This window comes from Bubalus kerabau, chromosome 5 (assembly GCF_029407905.1).
Source record: "Bubalus kerabau isolate K-KA32 ecotype Philippines breed swamp buffalo chromosome 5, PCC_UOA_SB_1v2, whole genome shotgun sequence".
Taxonomy (NCBI): Eukaryota; Metazoa; Chordata; class Mammalia; order Artiodactyla; family Bovidae; genus Bubalus; species Bubalus kerabau.
The window spans coordinates 10,643,863-10,653,736 of NC_073628.1; the positions used below are offsets into that span (position 1 = coordinate 10,643,863).

At 44.7% G+C, this 9,874-nt stretch overlaps 1 long non-coding RNA gene across 1 annotated transcript; it reads left to right on the plus strand.

Moving 5' to 3' along the window:
- Nucleotides 1-1,109: 1,109 nt before the first annotated feature.
- On the plus strand, nucleotides 1,110-9,292 carry LOC129653619 (uncharacterized). Its single transcript, XR_008715178.1, has 3 exons — nucleotides 1,110-1,851; nucleotides 6,460-6,730; nucleotides 8,635-9,292. It is a non-coding gene; the product is annotated as an uncharacterized LOC129653619 (long non-coding RNA).
- Nucleotides 9,293-9,874: the final 582 nt, after the last annotated feature.

A 9,874-nucleotide genomic window follows, 5' to 3' on the forward strand; every position in this document is an offset into this window, starting at 1 on the left:
TGGAAATTGAAGAAAGTAGGGAAAACCACTAGACCACTCAGTTCAGTTCAGTTCAGTTACTCAGTCGGTCCAACCTTTTGCGACCCCATGAATCACAGCACGCCAGGCCTCCCTGTCCATCACCAACTCCTGGAGTTCACTCAGACTCACGTCCATCCAGTCAGTGATGCCATCCAGCCATCTCATCCTCTGTCGTCCCCTTCTCCTCCTGCCCCCAATCCCTCCCAGCATCAGAGTCTTTTCCAATGAGTCAACTCTTCGCATGAGGTGGCCAAAGTACTGGAGTTTCAGCTTTAGCATCATTCCTTCCAAAGAAATCCCAGGGCTGATCTCCTTCAGAATGGACTGGTTGGATCTCCTTGCAGTCCAAGGGACTCTCAAGAGTCTTCTCCAACACCACAGTTCAAAAGCATCAATTCTTCGGCACTCAGCTTTCTTCACAGTCCAACTCTCACATCCATACATGACCACTGGAAAAACCATAGCCTTGACTAGCAGACTTTGTTTGCAAAGTAATGTCTCTGCTTTTGCATATGCTGTCTAGGTTGGTCATAACTTTTCTTCCAAGGAGTAAGCGTCTTTTAATTTCATGGCTGCAGTCACCATCTGCAGTGATTTTGGAGCCCAGAAAAATAAAGTCTGACACTGTTTCCCCATCTATTTCCCATGAAGTGGTGGGACCAGATGCCGTGATCTTCGTTTTCTGAATGTTGAGCTTTAGGCCAACTTTTTCACTCTCCACTTTCACTTTCATCAAGAGGCTTTTGAGTTCCTCTTCACTTTCTGCCATAAGGGTGGTGTCATCTGCATATCTGAGGTTATTGATATTTCTCCCGGCAATCTTGATTTCAGCTTGTGCTTCCTTCAGCCCAGCGTTTCTCATGATGTACTCTGCACATAAGTTAAATAAGCAGGGTGACAATATATAGCCTTGAGATACTCCTTTTCCTATTTGGAACCAGTCTGTTGTTCCATGTCCAGTTCTAACGGTTGCTTCCTGACCTGCATATAGGTTTCTCAAGAGGCGGGTCAGGTGGTATGGTATTCCTACTCAGGTATAACATAAATCAAATCCCTTATGATTATGCAGTGGAAGTGAGAAATAGATTCAAGGGATTAGATCTGATAGAGTGCCTAAAGAACTGTGGATGGAGGTTCGTGATGTTGTACAGGAGGCAGTGATCAAAACCATCTCCCAAAAAAAGAAATGCAAAAAGGCAAAATGGTTGTCTGAGGAGGTCTTACAAATAGCTGAGAAAAGAAGAGAAGTGAAAGGCAAAGGAGAAAAGCAAAGATATACCCATTTGAATGCAGAGTTCTAAAGAATAGCAAGGAGAGATAAGAAAGCTTTCCTCAGTGATCAATGCAAAGAAATAGAGGAAAACAATAGAATGGGAAAGACTAGAGATCTCTTCAAGAATACTAGAGATACCAAGGGAGCATTTCGTGCAAAGATGGGCTCACTAAAGGACAGAAATGATTTGGCCTTAACAGAAGCAGAAGATATTAAGAAAAGATCAACAAGCCAGAGTGGAAATTGTGGCTGTGTCGCTTCTCGGCTGATGTGACTCCTTGGAGGTCAGTCAGTCTCTTTGCTCCTGCTTCCTCATCTCTGAAACCAATGGAGTACTTAGATTTATCAAGAGAACTAGATGAGATAAGATTTGGAAAAATTGCCTGGAAGACTAACGGCATTCTGAGCCAGCATCACACTCCTGTTTGCTTGAAGGTATTAACGGGGTAGGAGAGTCTCCTGGTACGGGAAGGAGAGAGGATCTACAGCTCCAGGAGTCTGTGGGCAGATCCTTTGCTGGCTGACTGCAGAATGTTCCCTGAAGAAATTCCTGAGAGGTGAGGAGAAAGCACGGTGGGTGGTGGGAACTTCCCAGCAGCTCAGCCTCCCAGGGAGCAGTGAGGAAACCTGAACACCACCTTTCCAGAGTCTGGGACTCCGGCTTTCTGTCCCCTCCCCCGCCATGTAGCCTGGCTGCCCACTGCTCCCCACCAAAGCACCCCCACTGGCCCAGCGGCAGTAAGTGAGCTGAGAGAGCTGGCAGGGCAGGGATCAGGGACCTTAGGAACTTGGATCCTCACATTACCATCCTCCGCTTACTCTGTGTTGCTCTAGGCAGGCTCTTCCTCTGATTCATCTTTGCCTCCTGCCCGCCCCCACCCTCCCCACCTCACTGCACCTGGCCTCTGGAAGCCCAGCAGGGGCTCAGGTTTCCCTTCCCACCATGGGAGGATCCTGGAGTGGCATTTGCCAACTGTTGGATGTGGGCCCATCATGGCCCAGGATTACTTGTGCTTCCAAGAAGAGGCTCAGAGACCAGGAGCCTGGGGACAGCGGGTTCCCTGTGAGTACAGAATGTCCTATTCACAGATGAGGGCTCAGAACACCGGCCGTCAAGGAATTGGCTGATATACAGGGACGCAAAGGCAGTTAGTGGCAGAGCTGGGACCAGAGTTCAGTCTCCTGACTTGATTCACTGTTGTCATCTCCACCCCTGCCCACCATCAATACTGGGGAGACCTCCCAGTTCCCTAGTTCATGAGTCCAGGGTGGTAGCTTTGACTCCTCATGTGATCAAGACCAGACCCAGGGCTGATGCTAGGGAAAGCCCTCTGCAGTAGGGAGCGCTCACATCAGCCGTTCCCCAAGTCTTCCCTGCCAGAACCCACAAGCCCACTCCAACTCCCAGCTCAAGCCCCAAGTAGAGGCATGTTCCTCCTCCCTTCACCCGAATCTCCAGCCCCAGGAGGCAAAAACTCAACAGGCAGGCCTCCAAAGGGAGACACTCCCCACTTTTATATGGAAAATTCAGATCTTGTCTCTAAAGTGAACATGACACATGTCACCGTAAGGAATGCATTCAGTTGCAAAAAAAAAAAAAAAAAGACCAACAATAGTTTTATTTTTACGTTTTATTCATTTATTTATTTAGGCTATGCTGGGTCTTTGTTGCTGTGTGCAGGCTTTTCTCTCATTACAGCAAGTGGGGGTTACTCTCTATTGCACAGCACAGGCTTCTCATTGGGGTGCCTTCTTTTGTTGTAGAGCATGGACTCTAGGCGCAAAGTCTTCAATAGTTGCAGCACATGGGTTAAGTAGTCGTGGCACACGGGCTTAGTTGCTCCACAGCCTGTGGAATCTTCCTGGACCAGGAATCAAACCCATGTCCTCTGCACTGGCAGGTAGATTCTTAACCACTGGACTACCAGGAAGTCCCCTGACCAGCAATGTTTTAAAGAAAGAGTTGTTTATTCTTTTCATAAAGAAGATGATAAGGCTCTGAGTTCCTAGGTTTCCCCTCATCATTTCAAGATGATTGCAGCAGCCCCACACATCACATCACATCCTCACACCATATTCAGGAGCAGAAAGCAAGTGATGATGTCAGGCAGTTTCTTCCCCCAGCTTCCCCCTTATCAACAAGCAAAGATTGTTTTCAAGAACCCAACAGCTGACCTCACATCATTGGCCAAATAAGGGTTATAAAGCCTTCCCCAGCAAAGCCAGGAAATGCGTATCTGGCTGTCCCAGGCTTTACAGTAAAAGAGGACAGGATGAAAGATTTGGGCAATGACTCTGGCTTAGGCAAACAAAAGTACCTTTCATAGTTAACCAGTTTGAGAACTCCTGGGTTTGAGTAATTTGAGCTGGGTAAAAAATTCACATCGTTCTCTGATGAGAAAACCAGAGATTGACCTGCAAAGCTGAGGAAAAGTCATCTTGTTTGGATGAGAGAAGAGAGAATTTAAACCTTATCCCTGAGTGAGACAGAAAACTTCCTGATGAGACATCACTTTTGGGTGGTGTTCCAGTTGTCAATTGCTGTGTAACAAACAACCCCCAAATATAGTGGCTTAAAAGGTTAAGTTACATCTCTCACCACCTGGGAGTTGACTGGGCTCAGCAGGGCAGTTCTTACTTGGGGTCTCATGAGATTGCAGGGTGGCTTGAAGCCATTTGAAGTTGTCTTTACTTAAATGTCTGGTTTCTGGGCCAGGACAGCTAAAATAGCTAGTTGTTGTTCAGTTACTAAGTTTTGTCAGAACTTGCAACCCCACGGTCAGCAGCACGCCAGGCTTTCCTGTCCTTCACCATGTCCTGGAGTTGGCTCAAACTCATGTCTATTGAGTTGATGATGCCATCCAACCATCTCATCCTCTGTTGCCCCCTTTCTCCTCCTTCCCACAATCTTTCCCAGCAACAGGATCTTTTCCAGTGAGTTGGCTCTTTGCATCAGGTGGCCAAAGTATTGAAGCTTCAGCTTCAGCATCAGTCATTCCAGTGAATATTCAGGGTTGATTTCCTTTAGTATTAACTGGTTTAACCTCCTTGCTGTCCAAGGGACTCTCTAGAGATATCATCTATTAATATATCTACAATAAATAGTTAAGAGACATACAAAACAAAAATGTGTATAATGTTATGTCAAAAACATTAACGGTTGGAGGAAGTAAAAGTACAGAGTTGTTAGAACATGTTCAAAAACTTAAGATTATCAACTGAAAATAATCATGAACATATAAACCTCACAGTAACCACATATATATATATATATATATATATATATATATATATATAAACCTCATAGTAATCACAAGCCAAAAATCTATAATTATAATAGATACACACAAAAGAGAAAAGAATACAAACATAACACTAAGGAGAGTTATCAAATCACAAGCAAAAGAAAAAGAAAGGAGAAAAAAGAATTACAAAAACAAATGGAAAATGATTAACCAAAATGGCATTATAAGGATATATGTAATACCAATCAATAATTACTTCAAATGTAAATGGAGTAAGTGTTCCAATCAAAAGACACAGAGTGACGGAAGCAACCTAAGTGCCCGCCAATTGATGAATGGATTAAGAAGATATACAATGGAGTATTACTCACTCATAAAAAAGAATGAAATCTTGGGGGAATTCGCTGGTTGTCCAGTAATTAGGCCTCTGTACTCTCACTGTCAAAGGCTGGGGTTCAATCCCTGGTCAGGGAATTAAGGTCCCACAAGTTGAGTAGCATGCCCCCCCAGAAAGAATGAAATCTTGCCATTTGTGACAGCATAGATGGATCTAGAGGGTATCATGCTAAGTAAAATGTCAAACAAAGAAAATACTATATGAGTTCACTTATACGTGGAGTCTAAAAGCAAAACAAATGAACAAACATAACAAAACAGAAAGCGTCATAGGTACAGAGAACAAACAGATGCTTGCAGGAAGGGAGGGGAGTGAGGAAAGGAAAGGCATAGGTAGGGGAGATTAGAGGTACAAACTTCCAGTTGCAAAACAAATGAGTCATCGGTATGTTGCAGGGAAAGAAGTCAATCATTATGTAATATCTTTGCACGGCAGCAGATGGTGACTAGGTTTACTGTGGTGATCATTAGAAATATCAAATCACTACACTGTGCTCAAGGAACTAACATAGTATTGTAGGTCAATTATACTTCATTAAAAAAATAAAAACAAACTGAAAAAGCTGCATTGAAAAGTATCTGTAGCAACATGGACGGACCCAGAGATTGTCATACAGACAGAGAAAGAGAAATATTGCATGATATCACTTGAATGTGGAATCAAAAAAAAAAAAGGAAATGAACTCATCTACAAAGCAGAAATAGAGTTACAGATGTAGAAAACAAGCTTTGGTTACCAGGGGGTAAGCGGGGAGGGATAGACCGAAAGATCAAGATTGACACATACACATTACTCTATATAAAACAGATAACTAATGAGGACCCACTGTATGGCCCAGGGGATTCTACTCAGTACTCTGTAATGGCCTATATAGGAAAAGAGTCTTAAAGAGTGGGTTGTGTATATATACACATATAACTGAATCACTTTGCTGTATACCTGAAACCGACACAATATTGTAAATCAACTATACGTCAACAAAAGGTTTTAAAAAACTTAAAAAGATAATACCTTAGTGTTTTACCCTATCGCTTCCTCAAGTATGAGTTATATAAGAGTATCAAGGAGAAAAGACAATAGCAACTATCTGGGAATCATTTGTGCTCCTGTGGAGCCGAATACCAGCTGTGCACATTCTTAATATTTGCTCCTCAAACACCTTAATAAGCAGTACCACTGATGCACATATTGTCTCTCCTAGACAGAAAGAGCTGGATAAAAAAGAGAAACCTGAACACAGCTGACGTGTATGCTAGCAAGGCATGCTGAAATTGCATTTGCCTCACTGCATGGACAAGGGCATCTTGACTCTGCAGCACTCCAGTTTATGTTAGAACTCCACTGTAACCCAGTTTCTTACAATATTCAAGTATAACACTTATCACAGCGTGTCTGCCAAAACCTACCCACTAGAGACATTGTGAAGTTGAATACATGGCTATATTATTAAAATTATATTGATTTTTGTCCCCTAACATACAGTTAGTTCATGAGTAACTGGGGCATTTTTTTATATCAAAAAGGTGATCCATTTTGGAGAAATGAATAATATAGCTGGAGGATGTCAAGTGTCTGTCTTTCCATGTGTTCTCGCCACTTGAACAACGGAAGTCCTTGGACTTCCTCACAGCTTGGCTGAACTTCTTTCAAGGCAGCTGGCCGAACTCTAAACAACTGTCCAAAAGACAGGCTCCATCAGAACCTGCAAGGCTGTTTACGGCCACGCCCTGGAAGACCTAGAACATCTCTTCCACCTCAGATGGAAGACCTACTCACACTCAAGTTGGAAGAGGGGTAAGTGAACTAACTAACTCCAGCTACTGACAGGAGGGAGGGAAGGACTTGATGGCAGTCTTGAAGATCGGGAGTAAAAGGTGACCTTAACGTAGCTACTCTTCAGTGAGCAAAGGAGGGACAGTGAGCCTTAGGTCGAGGCACAGAGAGGTCTGAGGGAAGGAGTGACATTGGAAGAGGAACTTGGAGGGGTCCAGAGGGATGTGTTGGTGCTGAAACACTGACCCAGCCCGAAGGGCAATCCCAATAGTGAGTCCTTGAACAATGGGTTCTGAGAGTCTCTGGTCCTGAGAAACTGTCAACAAAGGAAGTGTAGCCAAATCTCCCCCAAGACTCACGGTGCTTGTGCTAAGTCACTTCAGTCGGGTCTGACTCTGTGACTCTATGGACTGTAGCCCGCCAGGTTTCTCTGTCCATGGGAATCTCCAGGCAAGAATACTGGAGTGGGTTGCCATGCCCTCCTCCAGGGGATCTTCCACACACGGGAATCAAACCTGCATCTCTTACATCTCCTGCACTGGCAGGCAAGTTCTTTACCACTAGTGCCACCCGGGAAGCCCAAAACTCACAGGGGATAAGGAATTATCCTGTGGGAGAAGCCTAAAAACAGAGACGGTGAAGGGCCATTCGTGGCTGGGAAGGGAATGATTATTTGTGGTCAGAAGCTGAGTGCTTAGAAAGCTGTCTTCTGGTTCAGCAGACAAAGGTGGAGGAGGCCCAGATTGGAAGTTTGGGACTGACATTTACATGATGCCATATTTGAAACAGATAACCAACAAGGATCTACTTACTGGACAGCACAGGGAACTCTGCTCAATATTCTGTAATAACCCAAATAGGAAAAGAACTTGAAAAAAGAATAGATATGTGGAGCCTGGTGTGCTCCAGGCCATGGGGTCGCAATGAGTCAGAGATGACTAGGCAACCGAATATGTATGTGCGTAACTGAATCACTTTACTGTACACCTGAAACCAACACAGCATTGTTAATCAGCTACACTCCAATATAAAATAGAAATTAAAGAAAGAAGAAGCTGAGAGCCACGGGACCGCTTGTGACACCACAGGTCCTATCTCTCTTGGCATTTGCTCCTTTCTCGTACAGCCTGTGTACCAAATCCAGGACTGGGCTTGTTTTTATACAACCCAGAAGTGAGATTGGTTTTAAAGGATTGCAAGAAAAGAGGGAGGAAGGGAAGCAGAATATACCGCAGGGATGTAACTGGCCCTCAAAGTCTAAAATATTTCCTATCTGCTCATTTACAGAATAGGTTTGAGGACCCATGCTTTAGACAAAAGTGCCCTGGTTGTAGCTGAGATCTGAGCTGATTTTAGGTGTCAGCAAGAAAATTATTCCAGGACTTGCCTGGTGATCCAGTGGCTAAGACTCCACACTTCCAACGCAGCCATCCTGGATTCGATTCCTGGATAGGGAACTAGATCCCACATGCTGCAACAAAGACCTAGCACAGCCAAATTAAAAAAAAAAAAAAAATGATCCCCTCTTAAACTCTCTTCCAACCCTGATTTCTTCCAGGAGCAAGCTCAGCTGGGTGTGGGAACATCTTGCAAGCAGGACTGACATTTGAGAATCTCCTTTTTGAACAAAGGAGATTCAAAAACTATCTAGCGAGAATTGCATGTTATCGTTTGGTTTTCATTGTATTTATTTTTATCACCAATATCTGTTTACAGTAATGATACTGATTTTTCATCTAATTATATAGATTTTCCTTTTAAATAAACCCACTAAGTTGAAAATGAGACAACTTAAAATATTAAGTAGAAAATAATAGAGGTGGCATACTGTACAGCGAGGGTGATGCGTGTGGCTGTTTCGATGCAGGGCTCCTGAGGTTGTGCCTTGATCCTTCTTCTTGGCTCTCTCCCCATTCCCTCTGCAGGTTTCCTAGTTCTCCCCACTCAGGCCACGCTCTCCCAAGAACCACGGATGCTGATGACCTCCAAGCCCACATCACCAGTCCAGCTCCCCCTGAGCCCTAGATAGTCAACCACCAGTGGGATAGCTCCACACCGATGACCCATGGGCACGTAAACTAGAAAGCTTCCAAAAGCAAACTCTTGGTCACAACCCCACCTCTTCTGTGTTCACATCCCAAGGAAAAGCATCTTTATTGGCTCAGAGCTTTGTGAATCCTCCCTTCCTGGCCCCTACACCTGAACCATCTTCATGACCTGTTGTTGATTCTACTCCCTAAATACCTTTTGAACCCATCCATGTGTCCTTCCTGCCACTGCCAAACTCTGGGGCCCCCATCTCACACCTGGATATACTCGGCCATCCGGAGTGATCTTTCTAAATTTCACTCCCACTCTGCTTGTTGTCACTGCCATCAGGATAGAGTTCAAAGTCTTCTGGTCCGCACAGGAGTCCTGCATGTCCCAGCCCCTCCCCACCCAGGCTCAGCTTCCAGGAACGGCTCTCTTGAAATACATTGAACTCTTCACTTTGCTAAATATGTGCTGTTCCTCTTCAGCCTGAGGCCCCCACATCTGTGTTTCCTCTTCTTAGAAGTCTCGATACCCAGCCTGTGTTAATTCCCACTCACCCTACAGAGCTCCAGAGGACCATTGATTCCCGTAAAACAACTTCAGAAATTTATAGGCAGGGCTTCCCAGATGGCACAGTGGTAAAAAAAAAATCTGCCTGTAATGCAGGAGACACAGGTTCAATCCCTGGGTTGGGAAGATCCCCGGAGAAGGAAATGGCAACCCACTTCCAGTATTCTTGCCTGGGAATTCCCATGGACAGAGGAGCCTGGTGGGTTACAGTCCACTTGGTTGCAAACATTTGGACATGACTGAGCATGCACTTGTGCATGTATCCGCTACCTCCCACCCATCTGTGCTGTCCAACAAATGAAACATTTTTAACAAAATAGGAAATGAAGTCAGTTTATGGAACATGTAAATGAGAAGAAAACAAAAACTGCCCCCTGTCTCCCAATCCCTGCTTCTTCATCCCTGGCCCTGGGGAGAGGGCTATACCTGGTCTAGTCTCATTTTTTTTCCTTCACAATGGCTGTAGTTCCCAGGGGACAGCAGTTCCATTCAGCTGCCCAGCCCCTGATCCTGGGGGAGAGCCAGAGAAACAGGATTGGGCCTGGAAGAGCCATCTGAAGC